At 34.2% G+C, this 22588-nt stretch overlaps 1 protein-coding gene and 1 long non-coding RNA gene across 3 annotated transcripts in view; one reads left to right on the top strand and one right to left on the bottom strand.

Annotated features, from left to right (window-relative positions):
- Nucleotides 1–22588, bottom strand: part of AGMO (alkylglycerol monooxygenase) — a 350536-nt gene that overhangs the window by 233967 nt on the left and 93981 nt on the right. The gene's annotated exons all lie outside the window — the stretch shown is intronic.
- The window catches only part of LOC116569371, a 41319-nt gene that overhangs the window by 10092 nt on the left and 8639 nt on the right, over nt 1–22588 (top strand). The window contains exons 2-3 of one of the 2 annotated variants that reach the window (XR_004277001.1): nt 2421–2573; nt 8373–9436. This is a non-coding gene — a long non-coding RNA (uncharacterized LOC116569371). Of the gene's footprint in view, nt 1–2420; nt 2574–8372; nt 9437–22588 lie in introns of those variants that run through there. The other variant, XR_004277002.1, reaches the window with a different exon arrangement.

Here is a 22588-nt window from a genome sequence, read left to right as displayed (position 1 = left end):
CTCAATTTGTTAGTAAAATCCAAAGGAAGTCAGTCAAAGCTTCCATGCATGCCCCTTTCTCCTTCTTTTCCGTTATTCCAAATAGCTGTTGTTGTACTATGAACTGGTCTTAATCTTACTAGTCAAATACAAAGAACAATATTTTTTACTGAAAAAAATTCTCTTCTCTAGGAGTAGCATTGTACTTAAATATAATTTCAAAAACAAGGTATTAGAAATATTTTATAATGATATTAGTATAAAAAACTATTATTTTTAAAGTTACTCTGCATGCAGTGAAGATGACTTAAATTGGTTAAAAGTAAAAGGACATGAAGCAAAATATCTAAGTCTACAGCTCATACTGGATATTTCTCAGTAGAGTCTAACACCCATGAGTCCACAGTAATTTTCCTTGATCTCTGATTTTTTTGTAGTGCATTGTGAATTTGAGGGGCCATAAATATATTAGATAACACAACAGATTAGTATAGATCAGAACAATGATCTTAATATGTTTCTCCTAGCAATTCTCTCTTTTCCTGTGATCAACTCGTCTGAAACCTTGTCAAATAACCAAAAAAAAAGAAAAACAGAAAAAAAGAAAAAAAATCTCCTAGTGTTGCAGAGTTGCATAAAGTGGTTTCCTATAATGATGTCACGTTTGATGTTGCAGACCATGTGAAACAGATTAACTGTGACCAAATTAGTATTCTTTTGTAAGGCCAGCTGATGTGCACATGTAAAACATGCAACACACACTTTGAGTTGCAATTAATGACTCTCAAACACTATAACATCAAGAATTTCAATCTTGTACATATTTACCTTACAGAGATTTAATTTGTTTCTTGAAACAACCAACATGACAACATAAAGTAATTTCAATGCATTTTCATCCTTGAGAAATTTACTAGAAAAATGCTTTAGTGGAAATTTTTTTTTTTTTTTTTTTTTTGGTTGGATAATGCCTCACTTGTTCTTTTTAAAGAGTTCTTATATTCATGTGTTCTCGGCTGTCTTTAGGAAAGATTGATGTCTGGTGTCACTGCTAGGAAGTGCAAACTGTTCAGTCTCACTGCAATCTGTGTCCTCATCCTCTTGCTCCACAGGATACCACATACTTTGGCAGCCAACATTCAGAAGGGAAGTGCTTTAATGGCAATAAGTGATGCCAATGAAACCTTTCCCACAATACTCAAAACTTAGTGGTTGGAAGCTGAGGCAACAAACGGTGGGACTAAAGAGGATAAATGGATAATAAGTTAGCCAACAGGTTCTAATGCTACTTATCTAGCCAATGCTGAAAGAGATCCAAAATTTCCTCTACCATAACACTTTTCACCAAAATTTCATCTTCACAATAACCTGGCAGAATCTGGATCTGTTTAACATGTCTTGACCCTCTTTTTCCAGACATAAGAGCTTAGTGATCAATTGTATTAATAATAACAATTGTCAGTGTGGTTTTTTAGAAGTCATTTCCACAGTATAACATGTTCCAGCTATACCTCCACCCCTACGGAGAGTAGAGCAATAGGAGGGAACACTTTGCAATGTAAGTAAAATGAGAGGAATTTATATAAAATGACATAAAACAGGTGTTAAAGAAACACTGAGCTCCTTAGTGGGGGGAAAAAAGTGACACTGTGGAAGCAAGACATTCAAAATGTCATGATGTGATCATAGCAGTCATTTAGAGTTCCCAATGTTTCCATTGATATGAGTGAGTTAAGGTATTGCCTTTCATGAAGAAAAATGTGGCTACATTCACAATATCAAGCAGGAAGAGAATGTGCGCTGTTCTTTTTTATAGATGGAGTTGGATTCTGATTGAGATAAAGAAGTTCCTCATTTGATTGCTTTAGTTTACAAATATAGCTAAAGGCACCAAATCCATTGAAACCAACTTACCTCATGGTGATTTGATCTACCACCTTGGTCCTATCATATCCATTCTTTAAGCAAATGACCTAATTCTTTGAACTATTTATTGAAATAAACATTCAATATTTTGCAAGTAAAACCATTAAGCATAAGATCTCAAACTGATCCTAACAACCATGAGTGATTTCTCTAGTAAGCATAAGTTGTATTTTGGTTTTTCTTTTTTTAGTTTCTGCCTAGGTCACTGCCAAGACTTTTTTAAATGTAAATAAAATTCTTCTAGGTCTTTTATGCTGTTTTTAAATTAGGGACACCAAAAAGGAACCATTAAAAAAATAAAAAAAGAAAGAAAGAAAAGAAAAAGGCGGCAGGGGAAGTAAAGACAAAAAACAAAAAAGATTCTTGCAAGCCATTGTGAAGAGAGATGAAGGTAGCTCAGAAGAGAAGTAAAAAACATACACTGAAAAACCAAAATATTTAGAGGGGTAGTCATGTTTTTGAGATTATCTTTGCTAATCTTAATAATGATTTCTTATTTTCTTATTATTTTAAAGAAGAGGAAATTGAGGAAAAACTTTTCAAGATCATAGCTACAAAGTGGGAGAGCCAGAATTTAAATCCAGACCTCTCCGGTCTCTGAGACCATACGCTTGCCTGAAGTCTGAAACTGGTAAATGTCCACAGCTCTGCATGAGATGAACGTCCAGGTGAGTGATGCATAGTGACTGCTTTAAAAAGTGTGTTCTTTAGACAGAGAAGATGACGACATTCATATGAAAAAGAAAATGGAAAATAGGAAACCACTAGTGCCATATTAGTCGTGTAAACATTGCTTGTAATGGAGATCAGGGAAAGAACAATATAGTTGGGGCCAGATTAGTCAGGTTAAAACCTCAGAAAAGGCTAGGGCTGAGGCTCTGCCTGAACGTTAAAATAATAATTTCCTAGAAGGTTAGTGTTCAAGCATATTAAGAGAGTAATTTTCTCTATTAAAAATATATAAAAGCAATGCAAAACAATTCTTACAGTATGCCTTCCTTTAAAACAAATACAAAACACGTGCATTGATGTATATTTTTACTTTTACAAAGTACTACTTTGTTTCAAAAAAAGGTGAAAATTGACAGTTTAAAAAAGCATTTGACTTAAAAGTTAAATACTATTTGATTTAACAATTCATTTTATGTGCAGTTTTAGGAAGGATTGCTAATGCTTAAAATGAAGTCCAAAACATATAAACAATTTAAAAATTTTCCGTTTAAGGAAGGAAAATGGAATTCAAATATCACTTCTTTTGAATAAAAAAGAACCTCTTAACACTTCATCACCTCTTAAAAGTCCCTTTTCTCATATTTTACAACACACAGTTTTATGACATAGACACGTAAATGAATTTTTGCTCAACTTTCTCCAATTTAATTTACATAAATAGGAAACGTAATTTTTCTTTAAAAACTTCCAGAAGTTTTAGTAAAATATCACCAATATTCTCTAGTTTACCAACTGAACACTTTAAAGTTCTACTTTAATTAATTAAATTTACAGAAAATACTATTTTTGCTCAAAGTATTTGTGCAGCTGTCTTAAAATTTCAACAAAAGTATTTATTTACTTAAATGTATTTTAAAAAAAACAGAAAGAAAGAAACAAGTCTTTCTGTGGATTTCAGAGTGAATATTTACATAAATGAGATTATTAATTTAGGTTACTCTCTTCACAGCCACACATACATACATATACACAAAACAAATACAGTGTCCGATATTATCATTAATGCATTAAGCTATTGGTCTCAGTGCACTTTTATAATAAAATGTGCTCTTAGCAATAAAAGGCACATGAATATATGTTATTTTCTTTGGTTTTACTGAAAGGCCTATTGATGGCTGATAATACACTCTCTTTTAGTAGAACCAACCCACTTGGCAAATTTCTTACTTTTATTTGAAATAGATACTTAGGAATCAAAACATGAAATACTAACAAGAAAAATTAAATACATGCTTTTTTTGCAATACTTTGGAAGGGACAAAAATAAAATTAGAACCAAAATTTAAAAAAAAACTGTAATAGATAATTGTTCACTGTTATGTTCTTCAATTACAACATTTTACTTCAGTGAGAAATGAAGCTAAATATGTTAGAAAAATTATCTAGCATCATATTTAACTAAAACAAAATAAAAATTTCAGCAGAGTATGTTTTTGTCAAAACTCTCATCTCTCTTTTTTTTATTAAATTAGCCAACATGGAGTATATTATTAGTTTCTGATGTAGTGTTTAATAATTTATCAGTTGCTTATAACATCCAGTGCTCATCAACATCACCTGCCCTCCTTAATGCCCATCACACAGTTACCCCATCCCCCTCAACTTCCCTTCAGCAACCCTCAGTTTGTTTCCCAGAGTCAAGAGTGTGTCATGGTTTGTCTCCCTATCTGATTTCTTCCCATTCGGTTTTCCCTGCCTTCCCATATTGTCCTCCATGCTCTCCCTTATGTTCCAAATATGAGTAAAACCATATGGAAACTGTCTTTCTCTGATTGACTTATTTCACTTAGTATAATACCCTCCAGTTCTATTCATGTCGATGTAAATGGTAGGTATTCATCCTTTCTGATTGCTAAGTAATATTCCATTGTATATATGAACCATATCTTCTTTATTCATTCATTTGGTGAAGGACATCTTAGCTCCTTCCACAGTTTTGCTATTATGGACATTGCTGCTAAGAATACTGGGGTGCGGGTGCCCCTTTTCTTCACTACAACTGCATCTTAGGGGTAAATACCCAGTAATGCAATTTCTGCGTCATAGGGTAGCTCTATTTTTAACATCTTAAGGAACCTCCATACTATTTTCCAGAGTGGCTGTACCAGTTTGCTTTCCCACCAACAGTGTAAGAGGGTTCCTATCTCTCCACATCCTCTCCAACACTTGTTGTTTCCTGTCTTGTTAATTTTAGCCATTCTAACTGGTGTAAGGTGGTATCTTATTGTGGTTTTGATTTGTATCTCCCTGATGACAAGATATTTGCAAATGAAGTATCAGAGAAAGGGCTGGTATCCAAAATCTATAAATAACTTATCAAACTCAACACCCCAAAACCAAATAATCCAGTTAAGAAATGAGCATAAGACATGAATAAATATTTCTCCAAAGACAACACACAAATGACCAGCAGATATATGAAAAAATCTCCACATCACTTGTCATCAGGGAAATACAAATCTCATCTCTTTTTACCTAAAATTTTAGTTTGGTTCTTGTAGCCTCTTTGTTGGGGAAAGCAAGCAATTTTGTAGACAGTTATACATAATTTTTAATGGAGAAGAAAACCAACATGATACAAAATTATTTTCACTATAATGGAAACTATAAATTTCAAAGAAGACAATATAATGTATTGCCTGTATTTTAAAAAGATAAGAGTAATTCAAATACTCTTCTTAAAACAGGTGATGAGGAGCTGAGTATACTTACATATTCTGGTTAATAGAGAAATCCAACTCATGAATTATCAGTTTTTGAAGAATTAGAATGACATTGGCCACACGAAAGAATACTGAGATAATTAAATCTTTCTCCATTTTTCAGAAAATCCCTTCCTTCCTTCCTTCCCTCCCTCCCTCTCCAAGGACCTCTTGGGGAGCTCTCCTTCTGTAAACCACTGACCTCTTGGAACTATGCCCTTAGAGATGATCATATTTTCACTTTCAAAAGGATTTATGAACATAACAACACTCTAATCTAGATGAGGAAATAAAGATTTTTCTAATAATGCAAAAGGTACAAGACTTTAAATGCTTCGAGTTCTAGTAAAAACTAACACAAGTCATTGCATTTCTTTTATTGGAATAAAACAAAATATATATTCAGTTTCTTCATTAGAGAAACAATGGTATTTCGGAAAATGTTTGTAGAAGTGTGTTATATTACTAGGACTTACTATTGTGCATTAATAGGACTTGATATTCAGTTGCACAAACATTCTCATGCCTGTTAACAGGCTGATTCCTATTTGGTAGGGAACAGTTGCTCCAATAACATTAGCTGGCAAATTTATATTTGAAAATCTGAACAAAGGAAAGGGAGAGAAAAACACAGGAAGGAAGGAAGGAAGTAGAGAGGGAAGGAAGGAAAGAAAGAAAGGAGGTAGGTAGGTACCATTAGCCTGTAAAATTTATAACTGAAAATCTTAACAAGGGAAAAAGGAGAGGAAAGGAAGGAAGAAGGAAGGAAGGAAGGAGGGAGTGAAGAAGAGAGAGAAAGAAAAAAATGTAACTGAATGGTAACCAAGTATTAAATCTTACAGAGTTATTACAGTGTTATTACCTAAGAATTCATATCTTGCCTCTTAATTTTTCACTATCAGTTAAGGATTAATATCCTACTTAATTTTGTACATGGATCTCATAACTTACTTTTGCTGTACCAAAACCAAAAATTAAATTATGTCTCTCTACATTGATATGTATTACACAACTTGCATAAAATGTTTTCTTAATAGCATTTTTTGTTTTCCCAGTTACTAAATATTCTGTTCCACCAACCCCTTATATCACTGGATGATCTTTCTAGGGTATGTTTATTTCTTGGTATACCTTCTCCTTATGTGCTTTCCGGAGTATCTATATGACATATGTGTGTCTCCTAGGCTCTGCACTTCTTTCTTTCTTCCTCTCGCCATGCAATAGGCCATGCAATCCATGGATATTATCACATTTTCACATAGAGAAGAAAAGTGGAGCTGCAGATAGAGTGAATAACTTGCCCAAGGGATAAAGCAATTTGATGACAAATCTAGACTAATACTACAAATAATCATCTCTCAAATAGGTATAACAATTTACAGTGAGCCATATGCTTCACCATACTTTGCATATAATAATCACACTCTTAACAAATCAACTATAATCTCAGCCTCCAGAATTTCATTCCTTTCCCATATATCATACTGGATGTGGATGACATTTTTAAATATTTATCTTTCATCTCCACACCTGGACAATTCTAGCTCAATACTTTCCCAGTAGAATAAAATTCTATTAGAAGACAATGTTCTAGTCATCTCATTCTCAACTCAATTTGTTTCAATAAATATTATCTGTGCACTCTCTATTTGTAAAACACTGTGTTCATCCTACACTAAAAATAAGTCTAAATGGATCAAAGTCCTAAATGTATGAGCTAAAACTATAAAACGTTTGAAAGGTGTTTTTCTCTGTGACCTTGGTTTAGGTAATAGTCTCTTAGATATGATACCTAGCCTAAACAAACAGAAAAAAGAATAGATATATTGGTCCTAATTAAAGTAAAAAGAATTTTGTACATCAAAGGACACAAGAAAATGAAAGACAACCCACGGAATTAAAATATTTTCAAATGGTATTTGATAAAGGCCTTACTTCTAGAATATGTAAAGTACTCATAACTCAACAATAAAAAGATAAATTATCTGATTTAAATATAAGCAAAGTGTTTAAATTGACATTTCTCTGAGGAAGATATACAGACAACCCATAAACACATGAAAAAATGCTTAATGTCATCAGTCATCAGTGAAATGCCAGTCAAATCCATAATAAAATACCATTTTATATCTACTAGGATTGCTATAATCAAAAAAAGTAGGTAGTAATTAATGAAAATGCACTGTGTAGAGATTAGAACATATACATTGCTGGTGGAAATGTAAAAGGGGGGCAGCTGCTTTGGAAAAAAGTTTAAAATTCCTCCAAAAGTTAAACAGAGTTACCACATTGAGTCTGCAATTCCACTCCTAGGTATGCACTCAAGAGAACAGAAAATATGTATTTACATAAAACTTGCATGCAGATGTTCATAACAGTATTATTTATAATATCCACAAGGTGGAAACAGCCAAATATCTACCAGCTAATAAAGAGATAAATAAAATGTGGTATATCCATATAATGATATATTATTGAGCCATAAAATAAATCGAGTATTGGTACATGTGGACATATCAGTGTGGCTCAACCTAAATACATCATGCTAAGTCTTTAACCCACTGAGCCACCCAGGGGCCCCACATCATGCTAAGTCAAAGAGGCCAGATGAAGAAGGCCAGACACCATTTATGTGAAAAGTCCACAACAGGCAACTACATAGAAACAAACTAAATTAGTGTTTGCCCTGGTCTGAAGGGAGAAAGAATGGAGAGTCACTGCTAATCTCTGAGATTTCTTTTAGGTTGATGAATATGTTCTGGAATTAGATAGTGATGATAGTTATACAACCTTGAGAATATATCAAAAGTCACTGAATTTTACATTTTGAAAGGGTAAATTTTATTTCAAAGGGCATGAAGACTATATCTCAAGTTAAAACAAAAAATTCACAGGGGTAGAGGAAGAGTAAAGTGAGAGAAGAAACCTTTAGGGGTGGTGCAGTTATATACCATCCCACTTAAGTGAAACAAAATGAAACTATGTCTGTGTTAAGTACTGTAGATCAAAGGATGAATGCCTTCTGTGTTTCAGACATTCATAGGTGGAGAGAGCAGACCCAGCCCAACAGAATACAACAGAAGGCTGACTGTAAAAACTAACAAATGGTTGAAATATGAAGACAGATGAGAATGCAACCAGAGATGTTCTCATAGAGTAGGGAAAATTCAAACCAGGTCTTGAAGGATTTCTCCAGGTAAAAAAGGCGTGTCAGACAAAGGAAAATAGCAAAGGTGGAAAGACCCAAATGTGGATAGAGCATCTGGAAAACCAAAAGCGCTCCTGTAGGCTAGAGCTCAAGCTTGTGGAAAGAAGAGCTCCGGGCAGTCCATACAGGAAGTTTCTGGCAGCAGGGTCCACTGAAGACTCTGCCAAATGGTTTGGATCACACTGAGCTGGCCTCTCATCCCACCTCCACTACTTGTGAAGCTGAGACCTTTCTCAATAGAGCCACCAATCTGAATCTCAGGGAAATATACAACAACAGTATATTTAAAGAACTTAAAGGAGATGAAACAAATAGAACATTATTCTAGCCTCTATGCATAGTAGGTACACAGAAGAACATTACTTTTCTCATTACAAAATTAAATATGTTTACTGGAGTAAATTGGAAAAATAAAAAAGTAAATGGAAAAATATTACTGACACCTATACTCTCTCTACCCAGAGACGGTCATTGTTAATGTCCTAATGTGTATCCTTCCAGTCTTTTCTTAGTGTGTGATTAGTCTATGATCATACAAAAATAAAATATGATAAACATTTCCATTATCCTCAAACATTTTAATAGTCCTATAATTTTCTGTTTTTAGTGCATATTTAACCTAATAATATAATAATTACCATCATTTTGAGAGCTTTGATTCTTCTGAGCTGTGGATATTCATGGCTTACATATTTTTCTTGGCTTACATATATTTATATATTTACCAAGGTAATGCATGTTATATATTTTTAAAAGTTATACTTTTCACCATGCTTGTAAAGGAAAACATCAATGCTTGACCCATCTTTCCTTCTTTCTGATTCTTACTTCCCAGAGGCAACCACTTTCAACTGCTTTAGCTGTTTTCTTTGATAGTTATGTCCATATTTTTAAAAAGCATTTTATTTATTTATTTGAACAGAGAGAAAGTGCACAAGTAGGGGAAGCAGGAGCAGGACAGGGAGGGAGGGAACCCAATGCAGGACTCGATCCCAGGACCCTGGAATCATAACCCGAGCCAAAGGCAGACACTTAACCGACTGAGGCACCAGATGCCCCTACCTCCGTATTTTTAAATGACATTCTTACATTATTATTTTTAAAATATTTTAGACACTATCTACTGACTGCCTGCCTGCTACAATAGATAAAATTTAGCTCTTTACACTGGCACTTATACACACACAGACACACACACATACACACCACAAACTTCCTCTCTTCATTTCCTCCCAATAGAGCTGTAATCATTATTTTTGATAAATTTAAATGTGTGTCTTCTGTGACTTTGAAAATGTTATATGCTGTTGAGCATTGAAGCATATTATGAAATTTTCTTCTTCCATCCTGTTTATACGAAGTTTGTTTTTTCCCTATTTATCTATCATTGATTAATCCCCCAATTCTGCTGCTGAAAGGCTCTCTATTAATACCTTAAAATATAACAACTATTATCATCACATAGATAAATCAAAAAAATTTTTGAGAAAAGAGTTCAGTGTTGTATCTAAAAAGTCACTGTAATAGGAGAAAATCTAGACAACTTTGGGTATTGCATAGTATTTGATGTCAAGAGGATGAGAAGACAAATCACATGAGAGAAAATGTTTACAAAAGACACATCTGATAAAGGACAGTTGTCCAAAATACAGAAAAAAAAAAAAACCAAACCTTAAAACACAGCAATAAGAAAATAATGGGCCCAAGAACTTACCAGCCACCTCGAAAAAGAACATATTCAAGTGGCAAATAAACATATTAGAAGATGCTCCACATTACACGTGATCAGCGAAATGCAAATTCAAATAATAAACTAAGACTACACACCCACTAAAACGGTCAAAATCCAGAAGACTGTCAACTCCAAATGTGGTGAGAATGTGGAAAAACAGGGACTTTCACTTTTGGTGGTGGGAATACAAAACTGCACAGCCACTTTGGGAGACAGCTTAGTAGTTTCTTACAAAGCTAAACATACTCTTAACAATATGATCCAGCAATTGCACTCCTTGGTATTTACCCAGAGAAATTAAAAACATACTCATACAAAAATCCTACACATGGATATTTATAATTATAAAAATTACAAAGCAAACCAAATATCATTCAGTAGGTGAATGGATAAACTGTGGTGTATCCAAAGAGTCGAATATTATTACTCAGCACTAAAAAGAAAGGAGCTATCAAGCCACGAAAATATACGAAAGAAACATACATGTTTATTAATAAGTGAAATAGGCCAATTTTAAAAGGGTGTATTATGATTTCAGTTATATGACTTTTTGGAAAAGGCGAAACTATGGAGAGTAAAAGGATCTCTGGTTGCCTTGCTAGGGGCTGGAGTGGAGGGAGGGATAAACAGATGGAGCTCAGAGGATTTCTAGGGCAATGAAAATACTTTGCATAATATAATGATGGATATATGTCATCATACATATGTCCAACCTATATAATGTACAACACCAAGTATGAGCCAGAACGTAAATTATGGACTTTGAGTGATTATGATGTGTCAATGTAGGTTCAGTTGTAACAAATGTACCACTGTAGTGGGAATGTTGGTAATGGAGAAGGCTATGCATGTGTGAGGGGGTAAGGGTTAAAAGGGAAATCTCTGCATGTACCTTCTTTATTTGTTTTGTGAACCTAAAACTGCTCTATAAAAATAAAGCCTTAAAGTTAATTGCACGTTAGACCTTTGGACTAATCTGCCCCCCCACTTTTTTTTTTTTTTAGCTTTTTTCATTTTTTTAATTTTCTTTTCATATGTGTGCATGTGTGTGTGTGTGTGTGTTTCCTATTCTTTAGTAGATTTTCTCAACTTTATCTTCCAAACCATATTTGGAGTATTTTTATTTCTGTTCTCATATATTTTATTTGTAAGAATTCATTTTTTTCTTCTATATTTCTTTTATATAGCATTCTATTCTTGTTTCATAAATAATACCTACACTTCCTTCTTTAAAGATATTAATTATGATAGGATTTTAAAACTATTTTCTTCTGCTCCTTGCATGTCTCTGTTTCCCCAATTTTCTTTTGTTGCTACTGCTGTTGTGTTTTTTAGTTTGAACTCCATCCTTCTCAGACACTTTGAAAACCTCCAGGTCTGGGAGAAATCATTTTATTGTTGGTCCAGAGGTTATAATAATTTAAGAAATTCTCGAATCCAGTGGAAAAAGGAATCAGAAAGTAAGCTGTCTGTTTTTTCCTGAATAAGGGAATAAAGTTTGCTCAGGTGTTCTGGGTTTCTGGGGATCACAAAGTGCTTCTGTAGAATTTCAACTACTCCTCCAGTTCTGAACGCCAGCTATCCACCCTTTCACATGCTCTTACTATCTCTAATTCTTGAGACTTTCGAGGGTTCTCTGGTACAGATTATCTTTTTTCTTGGACTCATACTCTGTAAGCTTAGGTTTCAGTCTTCTTGGTTCAGCTAACTTGTTAGATTCTTGTCCAATAACTTTCAGCTTTCAAGTTTGGTGCAGTACCTTCCACTTCTGGCTCAATATATTTAGGGCTTGTGGCTTTCTTTGTCCATTGTATTACTGTAATTTTCAGGAGGCTTCTTAAAGAAGCAGAGAGATGACTGCAAGTGGTCAGGTCAACATGCTGAAGTAAAAGCAAATATCCACTATAAGCTGGTAAAGCAATCTATGATCTTTTCATGCTACTTAATGCTGTAACAAACAATATTCAGTCATTTAAAAAATAAACTTTGATGTTCCAATGAAAGTTTGGGGTTTTTATTTTGACACTATTAATTTTTTCAACAAAGAATTTGAAATAGCGATTCCTTTCGCATATTATGTTTCAAAATCAAAGTTTTCTGAAGTCTACCAACCATTCAGCAGTCAGGTAATTTTATAAATGTACATCCCCCTTCCCCTTAGAGATACAGGCTGCTTATCAAGACAACAAAGGGTCAGAGTAAAGAAACACACACTTAACTTTGTTTAAACTTGTGCTTCCTAAACTTACCTCAAAATTTGATGATGTTCCTGCAAAATCCTAACTAGAATTGCAAAAAGTAGAATAATTGTTCTGTGAAATACACTCTGAGAAACTCTGATGCAGGCTTAATATTCACCTTATCACAGCTGTCACAAACATAATGTGTAATTAATGTTTATATCAATTATTATCGATTCTTTTGGATGTGTTAGAAAAGAGCTGCAGTGGACTAGCTTTTCATGGATATATAGTAACAGTATTATCATTAATATTTGGACTCCAATTATCAAGAGTGACAGTTATATTTTATGCAGAATACACAATTAATTATGAGGGACAAATTGTGCCTGTCATCTGTACACTTTAAGCTAACTCTATAGGTAATACAGAAATAATTCTCTTGCTGTTTTACTCTTTAGCACAGATACACAAAATGTGAAAATCTAACCTGCTGGTGATACTCAAAATCATTATTTAATTATGTAGTCTGTAATGAAGTAAAATAGGGTTAAATTTACAGAGTATTCAGAAGTAGGATAAGAAAGGGGAAAAAAGGTTATTTGGCTCATAGGTCTGCGTTCTCTCTTTCTTGCCTACAAGGAAGCATCACTTCAATTACCAAAGTAGCTATTTTTCTGCTGTGAGCTCTAAACCAAATATTGGCACTTAAGAGCACCGTCTCTCCTTCAGTGGATCAAGCCAAATACAACTACAGCCCAAAAAAGACATCCTGTCCCTCCTTTAACAGCCAGCAGTCTCCTCTCGCAGTTCCAAAGAAAAACAAGAACAAATATTTGCAAAGATTTTTGTCTTGTACCAAAAATGAGCATTAATAAAATCATGCTTGGAGCAAAGCACTAAGAGAGTATATAAAAACGATACTGTAATGTCAAAGTGGGAAGCATTAATTCAAAAGATGCAGGAGTATTTTTAGATGGTACTGACAGTTTGCATGAAGCTTGGGAGTGGTGTGACTTGCTTTCATAGGAAAGGAATGGCTTAGCCTGGGAATTTTATTGGCAGATATCATAGCTTAAAAATGCACATGGGATGTCTGTCTTATAAAGCAATAAGTATAATATTTTACATTTTTTTTCATTTTGTGAAAGGAATCAGTTATTATATAAGAGAAAAGTTTTCTTGCTTTTCTCATTATTCATCTTACTTTTGCTAGACAGTATTAAACAGAAGTCTGCATATTATCTTGGATTTTATGGTTCTCTATGGTTTTCAAAGTACTTTCACATACGTCACCTCCTTTAATCCCTGTAACAACTGTTGAGGGTGTTATTAGTATCTCTGCTTTATCGAAGAGAAAACTGAAGACTAAAGGGATTAGTGAATTGCCTATGACTGTACAATCATTAAATAATAGAGCCAAGTGTGGACCCCTGAACTTCTGCTTCCAAATCCAAAGAGGACACTCCCTTCTATCACCCCTGTGACATGTTCTTCCTCCTTTTAATTAGCTTAACATAACTCCAGACTTTATGAAACATCAGCCTACACTGGGAGTTATTTAGCATCACATGTCAGATTGAAGCACACAGGGTTTTTTTTTTGTTGTGTGTGTTTTTTTTTTTTTTTCAGGTCAGAAGCAGGTGAATATCAGCAATTTTACATACTTCAATCTAATACATAACGGATCCCTGTAAAGATATTTGATAATTTGCAACACTTCTCACATATAAGTGTCCTGTTTTAAAATTATACCATAAAAATTTAATTTTTTTTTCTTTTTAAACATCCATTCTAGTCATCGAAGCCACATCTAATGCACACACACTAGTTTTGTCAGTTTGATTAACTTAGTTTAGCCAATGCAAATAAAATCATCCAATGGGTTGTGCTGGCTAAAAAAATATTTGTTTTTATTTTTCAAAGAATAAATCAATAAAGTTAGTTGAAAGGGTTCATTTATGTAAAAACAGTGTAAATGTGCAGTGAGAAAAGGTGCTTGCGGGCAGGGGTTCGAGGGAGTTCTCAGATGACACAGACCCTTTGCATGGCCTCAGGATGCTGAGAGGAGGGAAGAGTGGTCATGTTCAGAATGCTCTCATTTCCTGCCCTCTCCCCAGGGAGGCATAGATATCATAAAAGGTCCTGGAATGAACTTTTCTGAATCCTAAAATAATTCTTTTTCAACTTTTAAGGGATGGGTAAAATTTAGGATTGATCTTTTTTTAAAAAATGTGACTGTTAGTCATTTCAGGGGAAAAAAAAATCATACTGACCAAGCCATGAATTTAATAACTTGTGTCCACAGAATTTATAATGGTTCTAAACAAAGTAATGTTTTTTAAAAAATGTATAATCTTATCCAGTTCAAACTCAGAAAAATATCAATAAGAAGAACAAGAAGCCTATGTACCAAGCTATTCGACAAGGCAAACTATAACAATTACTGTTTAAGACTGAGGTGTCTCCTTAATCATTCTAGATTCTATCAGATGGAGAAAATGTTCCATAATGCATGGGCAATAGTGAATTTTAAATTGTGATTAGTGGTTAGAATCCGTTAAGAATTTTCACTCATTATTTAATTCATTCAGATTAAATTTTATTTGTTCACAAATAAATACCTCCTGAGTGTTCACTGTGGCTACAGAAAGATTTTCAGGTACTTTGTAGCCCTGGGGGTATAATAGTGAACAAAAGGAATACATGAGGTTTTTAAATAGCTATTTATCTAATTTCACTATGTCTTTTAGTGAAACTGGTGTGTCAAAACTTAGATGCAAGTCCCCATTTTTTAAAACCTTTTCATAGATAATATCTACAACCAACTTTCTCCCAATAATGTTTTCCTTATAAAGAGTCTCTGAAAAGTACAGTCATCATGATTATGGAAAATATTTCCTCTTATTTAAATTAGGTTGTGTTCAATTTTATACTTGCTATATCAAGAAATAGATATGATGTAAATAGCTTTAAAATATTTTTAATTTTAATATGCTATTTAACGAGATCTGAGAAGTTAAATATTGACCTAGGCTTTACGCCAATTTAAAGAGATTTTCAACTCACATTGATATGATTTGAAAATAACGTTATTAGAGAAAGAGTAACAGACACATAAAATTAGGAACTTTTATAGGAAGTTGATTGGAGATATTTAGAACAAAAATAAGTTTCTATAAGAAAGTATTCTAGATAAAATGTGAACTAACAAGAAATAATTTATAACTCTAAATTGGAAATCACACTAAATTTTTGAAAAAGTTAAAATAATTGATATTATAGTTTATAAAAGGGGCGGCTGGGTGGCTCAGTGGGTTAAGCCTCTGCCTTCGGCTCAGGTGATGATCTCAGTCCTGGGATCGTGTCCCGCATTGGGCTCTCTGCTCAGCAGGGAGCCTGCTTCCCTCTCTTTCTCTGCCTGCCTCTCTGCCTATTTGTGATCTCTCTGTCAAATAAATAAATAAAATCTTTAAAAAATAGTTAAAAAATATAGATTGTGATTTATTAGTGTATAATTTCTTTGCTGTATTATAATAAACAATGCTCTAATAATTTGTGCAATAGACATTTATTCTGGGCCTACTGTGTGATACACCCAGCACTGAAGTAGATAGAGGTAGTCCCTGCTCCAATGGAGCCCAATATTGAACAAAGGAAATGAATGTTATTTAAGTGCCCAGAGATAAGGGGATATCTCCAGCTAAAGCACAGGTCATCAGACAAAAAGTCTTTGCTTCAAAGTAGTTGGAATATTCTGCTACACTATTTACTGTCTCATTGTTACATTACTGTATGCTTTTGAGATTAGCACAATATTTTTTTTAAATAGATTTCTTATTTGTTTGTTTGTTTTAAGATTTTAATTATTTATTTGACAGACAGAAATTACAAGTAGGCAGAGAGGCAGTCAGAGAGAGGAGGAAGCAGGCTCCCCACCAAGCAGAGAGCCCGATGCGGGGCTCGATCCCAGGACCCTGGGATCATGACCTGGGCCAAAGGCAGAGGCCTTAACCCACTGAGCCACCCAGGCGCCCCTAGCACAATATTTCTTTAAAACTTTCTAATACTCCGTTTTAACCCTGTTTTTGTAAAAATTATCTTGATTGCCCCTTTTTTGTTTTCACAAAACACATGTTAAATAAAGCTTGTAGAGAAACTGCATTACTCATATTTCCTCTCCATATTACAACTTCATCTTTACCACCTCTAGATAGTAATAACAAACAAAATAGGTTACACTTAAGGCCAAACACAACGAGCTTCAGTAAAAAGCTGTAGGACATGGTGATTTACTTAGATATTAGGATAACCACGGAGGGCCTATTTTACCAAAGCTCTACTTGTCTATATCTGAGCAATAGGGGTTTTCATTAACATTCATCAAATCCTCCTGCAGAGAGACCTGGGCTGCTGGTCTCTCTAGAATGAGCATATCTTTTGGCACTTTGTTGATCAGACCTCTGGGAGATCAGAAGGAAAGCATACTCAGTAAATGACTCAGGATCTTAGAATTTACTTCCCTTGCCAAGAAAGGAAAACCAGAGTCTTTGGGGGGCTGAGAAATTCACATATTTACACATGTATTTACTTGAAAAAGTGTGGTACAAATTCCCAGGACTCTCAGGAAAATAAGAATACTGTTTTGTGGTTATATTTGGCAAAAGGACTAGAGATTCAATGTCATGATAGACAAATATTACAAACACTGAAATAAATGAAATAAGACCTTTCCTTTACTTATGCACCACAAATGTTTCAAATAATTCACAATAGTTGTGCAAATGACCACAGGTCCACAAACTTAAGGCTGAGTGATATTAAGTTAGACTCAGAAGAATCCTACTTGGAAAAGGTAAAGAGTTTTCAAATGTAAAAATGAGACACAAAATATGTATGACTCACCTACATCAACATAGAATTTCTAAGTAAGGTAAGTTTTAAAGAATATCAGAAAGCTAATTTCATGTATATATTATTGTATGTATTTTTGTATTATTTTGTATTATTGTATGTAATTTCATGTATGTATCATTGCATGTATTCCCTAATACCCTAAATTATTCTTAACATACTATGTGAGTTCAATAAATATCAGTCAGCATTGATGTATTATAAAATTTTTGTTAGGTAAAATTATTTTTTTCTAATTTACTTGATGTTCTCGAAAAAGATGGAAGGTTTTGAGCCTGTAAAGATGAAACAAGTATTTTATATCATTTTCCCATCAATTATAAGTCTTCAAGATGATTTATTACTTTGCTGGAAAATCAATTATGCTAATGTCACAGATATCTTTCTATGGTATATTATCAGCAGAGAAGTTCTACAAATTAAAATATATGATTAATTGCTAAAATATACAGAAGGATAAATTAAAAGAAGCCATACTTCCTATAGCTAAATAAGTCTTGACTACTGAACACTAAAATTAAAGTTAATAGGCATGGCTCAATCACGGTCATGAGAGTTACAGGACATGTAGGAACTCTAGATCTTTATCAACACTATCTAATCTGCCTCCTGTATCGTTCACTAACTGCTAAATACTGTAATTTTCTCTTTATAGAACTCTACTACAAGTACAAGGAGAAATTAAGCTGCATCACGCAACTGGCCATTCTATATGAACATTTCACATATCCAATCAATATAATATAGAATGATAATGATTTATATAACAGTCCAAGAAAATAAGAAAAGAAAGAAAATGAACTACTTTACAAACTGTAGTCAGTTCTGTCTCCTCCAAAGGATTCTTCTAAAACTCAGAGTCCAAGGGTAAAATGTAGCTGGCATAAATTACAGGATGACAGGCTGTCAGATTCACTGAAAAGGTCACTTTCACAGAGCTTACTATAGGATGTGCATGAAGTTAACTGGATGGGAACATCTGGAGCGTCAGATTACTATGACTTAGGTAACTGGAATAAGTTATGAAAGGGAAGAACATTCTACTGTCCTTTACTTCTGAATCACTGGGTACAATTTTGGTGTGCCTATTTGTGATGTAATAATTTGCCACTACACAGGAAGTGTTCAGAATATACAAAACAAATAAGTACAAAAGGTAAGACTACAGAGAGAGGCACTTTTTTTTTTTTTTTAAAGTAGAGGCAATGGACATGGACCTCAAATAGAAGGCATATTAGAAACAGTGAGACTATACTAGAAACTTGTGTAATACAGGTGAATTACATAGTCTTACTTCATATTTACTTATCTCCTTTCCCTACTGTAGTCCAGTAAGCTGAACTGTATTTACTTCACTACAGCTGTTTGAAGGAAAAAGACCAGAGCTTCCTCTACCACCTACCTTCTACACCCACTCCTACTGGCAACACACACACACAAACAAATAATAAATTGGGTTGTCCTTAAGATTCTATAATTTTACTTTAGTTATGTTTAATCTGAAGAGAAGAATTAACAAGTATTTCTTGAACACGTAATAGGTTCAACACCAGAGATCCAAGGGAAAAAAACAGATAGGGTCCCTTCTCTTCAAGAAATCTATCTGGGCATATTTTCAGTGGAATCCTTGAGCCAATGCCTCTATCTAGCTGTGTGAAACTGGACAATGCAATAGTATTTTGGAAAGCAGCAGAGTTAACCAAATTTGAGTTAAGCTTCTTCGTCAGGAAGAGAAGAAATGAAGGCATTCTAGATAGGGAGAAAAAAATGAGCAGTGAGGACACAAACAAAAGAAACATTCAGGAAAGCAAGAATAATTAGATTTGTCTGAAGTATACAGAAATGTTAAGGTAATGAAGAAACTCTAGTTCGAGTGTGCAGGTATAGGAACATTATGACCATTCCAAACAATTGTGGCTGTAACAACAGTAGAAACACCTCGAAACTGTATTGGAATGTTTTTGGTTCTAAGTCTGGATGAAACTCTCTGATGCAAGGCAAGAATGAAAATCATCCTCAGAGTATTTCAGCAGAGCTGACTGAATTTTAGGGCATGATTTGGTATACTGATCCATGAGAAAACTGTGGATCAATCCCTTCCAATCATATGCTCCAAAAATTGCCACGGGGATTCCTTAATCTTTCTACTTGTTTGCTTGAAAAAGAAAAGATACAATCCTGATCGCTTAGTGAAGAACTTTTTCATAGATTATTTAAGCAAAAGTGAGATAAATGTAGAAATATTAGAGTTCATGTTTGTGCATTGTTCTGATTGATCTGAAATGGAAACTGGAGTTTACCAAAGGCTTTCAGCTCTTCCCTCTACAAAAACACATGATCTTCACCAGACCTACTTGGTTACTTGCCATAAATAAATTATGCACTTGGCTGCTGATGGTTTTTTAAATATTAAAATAATTATACAGTCTAAAATATAGACTTTAGGTAATACTTTTAGGCAAAATTAATCTCTAAAGTGGCATGGTACATCTGGAAAAAAAAAACTCATAAAATTTGTTAAACAGGTAAGTCATACCAATATTTGTGAATTACTAATTCTTCTGGTAATTTCTCTATTATTACACTTCTTCCACAACCCATGAAAGGCACTGGCCAACGAAGTCTCAAAAAGAGTTAGCTGATTCACCTAAGAGGAATGTCCTCTAATACAAAAACATTCAGAGAAATGGGCCTAGGAAATCTAGAGTGAGACTCCTGGTTGTTTCAGATGGTGGTACTGATGGTAGACAAGAGAGCAGTTACAAGTATTCTGCATTGTGTTGTATTGGTAGGCAGGTTTTTTTCTTAACAAGAAGTCACCAACTATAGACTAAGCTAAAACAATCAATTATGGACTTATGGATCCCTAGGACAGTAAATCTCCAATAGAAAATAATAACTATGTTGTAATCAATAACATAAAGTGAGGGAACTTTGGCAAAAAGCAGCCCTCTATGTTTGTTGTCAGTGGCAAGCACAAACCAGAAGTCAAAGGACTACTTCGCACATCACTGAATCCGCGTTGTCATGGCTTTTTTTTTTTTCCCACTTTCTATAATTAGACAAAGTAGCTCAGGCACCATGGCCTTTTGTTGTATTAGGACCCCAGAAAAACTGTCTTTACTTTTGGGTTTTTTGGTGAATAGATTTTACAGGTAACATAGTGTAAGTACGAAGTGTTCAATGACTTTGATATTTATGTATTATAATATGACTGCTGAGGTAGCAAGATTTATCACATTACATCAGTATAACACAGTATTATTTTCTATATTCATTGTACTTTGCATTAGATCTCTATGGCTTATTTACTTTTCATTATAAGTTTGTACCCTTAAACACTATCACTCTTATCCCCCTACAGACCCCTGTCCTCTGGTAATCACCATTTTATTGTTTTTCAGAGGTTTACTCTTTTTAAGATTCCATGTATCAGTGATAGCAGATGGTACTTGTCTCTCTCTGTCTTACTTATTTTGCTCAGCTTAATGTGCTCAAGGTTCAACCGTGTTGTCACAAATGAGAAGGTATCTTCCCTTCTCATGGTTGAATGATATTCCATCGTGTATGTACCACATTTCTTTACCAACTCACTGTATATCTGTAATTTTGATGGGTTGTGTATATGCCTTTGTGAGCCCAATCTACTAAGTTGGGCTCAGTGGGACCAACTTTGCTCCTCCCTCTTCTGAGACATCTTTCCCTTCTCTTCTCACTGCTGCTTTACAGAAACATATAAAAAAACCCCACCGTTTTGGATCTTAAATCAAAATGAATAAATAAATCTTCCCACATTAATTAGAGGTTGGTATGTTGCATCTGATATTACACAGGTAAAATATTTTATTTCATTTGTAATCAAAATATCACCGTGAGATTAGTATTAGTGACCCTACTTTACAGAGGAGTAAGTTGAGTTTCAAAGAATAAAATAAACCCACCAAGATATCCCAGCTAATAAATGACAATGTGAAAAACTATTTCCATGGCATGTAGTTCCACTGTCTTTTGGTTCAGCTGTTTTTTTAGGATCTTGGCCAATATTTAATGTGATTCTGTCAAGAGGCCTTCTTTGCGAGTACCCATCATTCAGTGATGAGGCATGATCAGCCTGACAGAAAAACAAAATCTGTGGAATGTCAACCTCTCCTCATGATTTGAATGCTGTGGAAGAGTCATCATCAAAAAAGGGCACAATGGTTAATCTAAAAAACTGTATGACTCGGTACTAGATGAAACAGCAGAAATTTGATGTTACTAAGGCATATATTAATATTGGAAAATGCACACTTCAATTTGTATCCATTTCTATTCAAGAGAGACAAAAGGTTTTCACCTTATTAATTCAAAGAACTTTATAATTTGCCCCAAAGCATTCATTTTTAGGACAGGAAATGCTGTTTCAAATAGTTAGTAGCCAATCTATACTACTAATATTACCTTTCTTTCTTTATGTATGTCTCCTAAAAGTCAACCAAGACAACTATACTGAAAAATTGATGGTTCGCTATTACAAAAATTACTCTGGACTACTTCAAAACCCTCCTAAATCAGTATGAGGTACACTTTCAAGAACACAAATGGAAACATTTACCGTCATTTATTCCCTCCTTTATCTAATCATTCTGAACATACTTACTGAAACACCTCTGTTTCTAAATCTCCTTCATGAGTCGGAGGTACAACAATGAATGGAAAAGACTGAATCTCAGTCCTCTCTGACCTCATGCTCTATTATTCTGGAGCCTATTCAGCAAGCACTGTGCTAATGACTGCGGGTGCGATGATCATGGTGGTTATGACCATGATAAAAGCTAATACCTACTGATTGTGTCTCTTTTAATATAGCATTTACATCTTTATCCTGATGTATAAGTGCAGATATGGGGCTCAGAAAAGTGAAGTAACTTGTCCCAAAATGAAGAGTTACCAGTTAGTGGGGCCAGGACTCCAATCTAGGTAATCTGAACCTTTTGCTCCTTTCCTAACCCTTAAGGACTCTTTCAGTCCAGTGCAGGACACAACCATTAATGTAAATAATCTCATTAATAAATATGGAATTTTAAACTATGATCAAAACTGTAAAGCAAAGAGACCTGAATTTACAAATGTGATCAACAGGGTATATTGGCCTGAAGTCCATACCACCCCACTCAGCTTCCACACTCGGCTTGTTTTATAACCTGTGATATCCTATCTGTGCTCTTTCTGAACT

Source organism: Mustela erminea, chromosome 11 (genome assembly GCF_009829155.1).
Source record: "Mustela erminea isolate mMusErm1 chromosome 11, mMusErm1.Pri, whole genome shotgun sequence".
Taxonomy (NCBI): Eukaryota; Metazoa; Chordata; class Mammalia; order Carnivora; family Mustelidae; genus Mustela; species Mustela erminea.
Note: the sequence above shows the minus strand (reverse complement) of the source record. Positions and strands in the feature narration are given on the sequence as shown.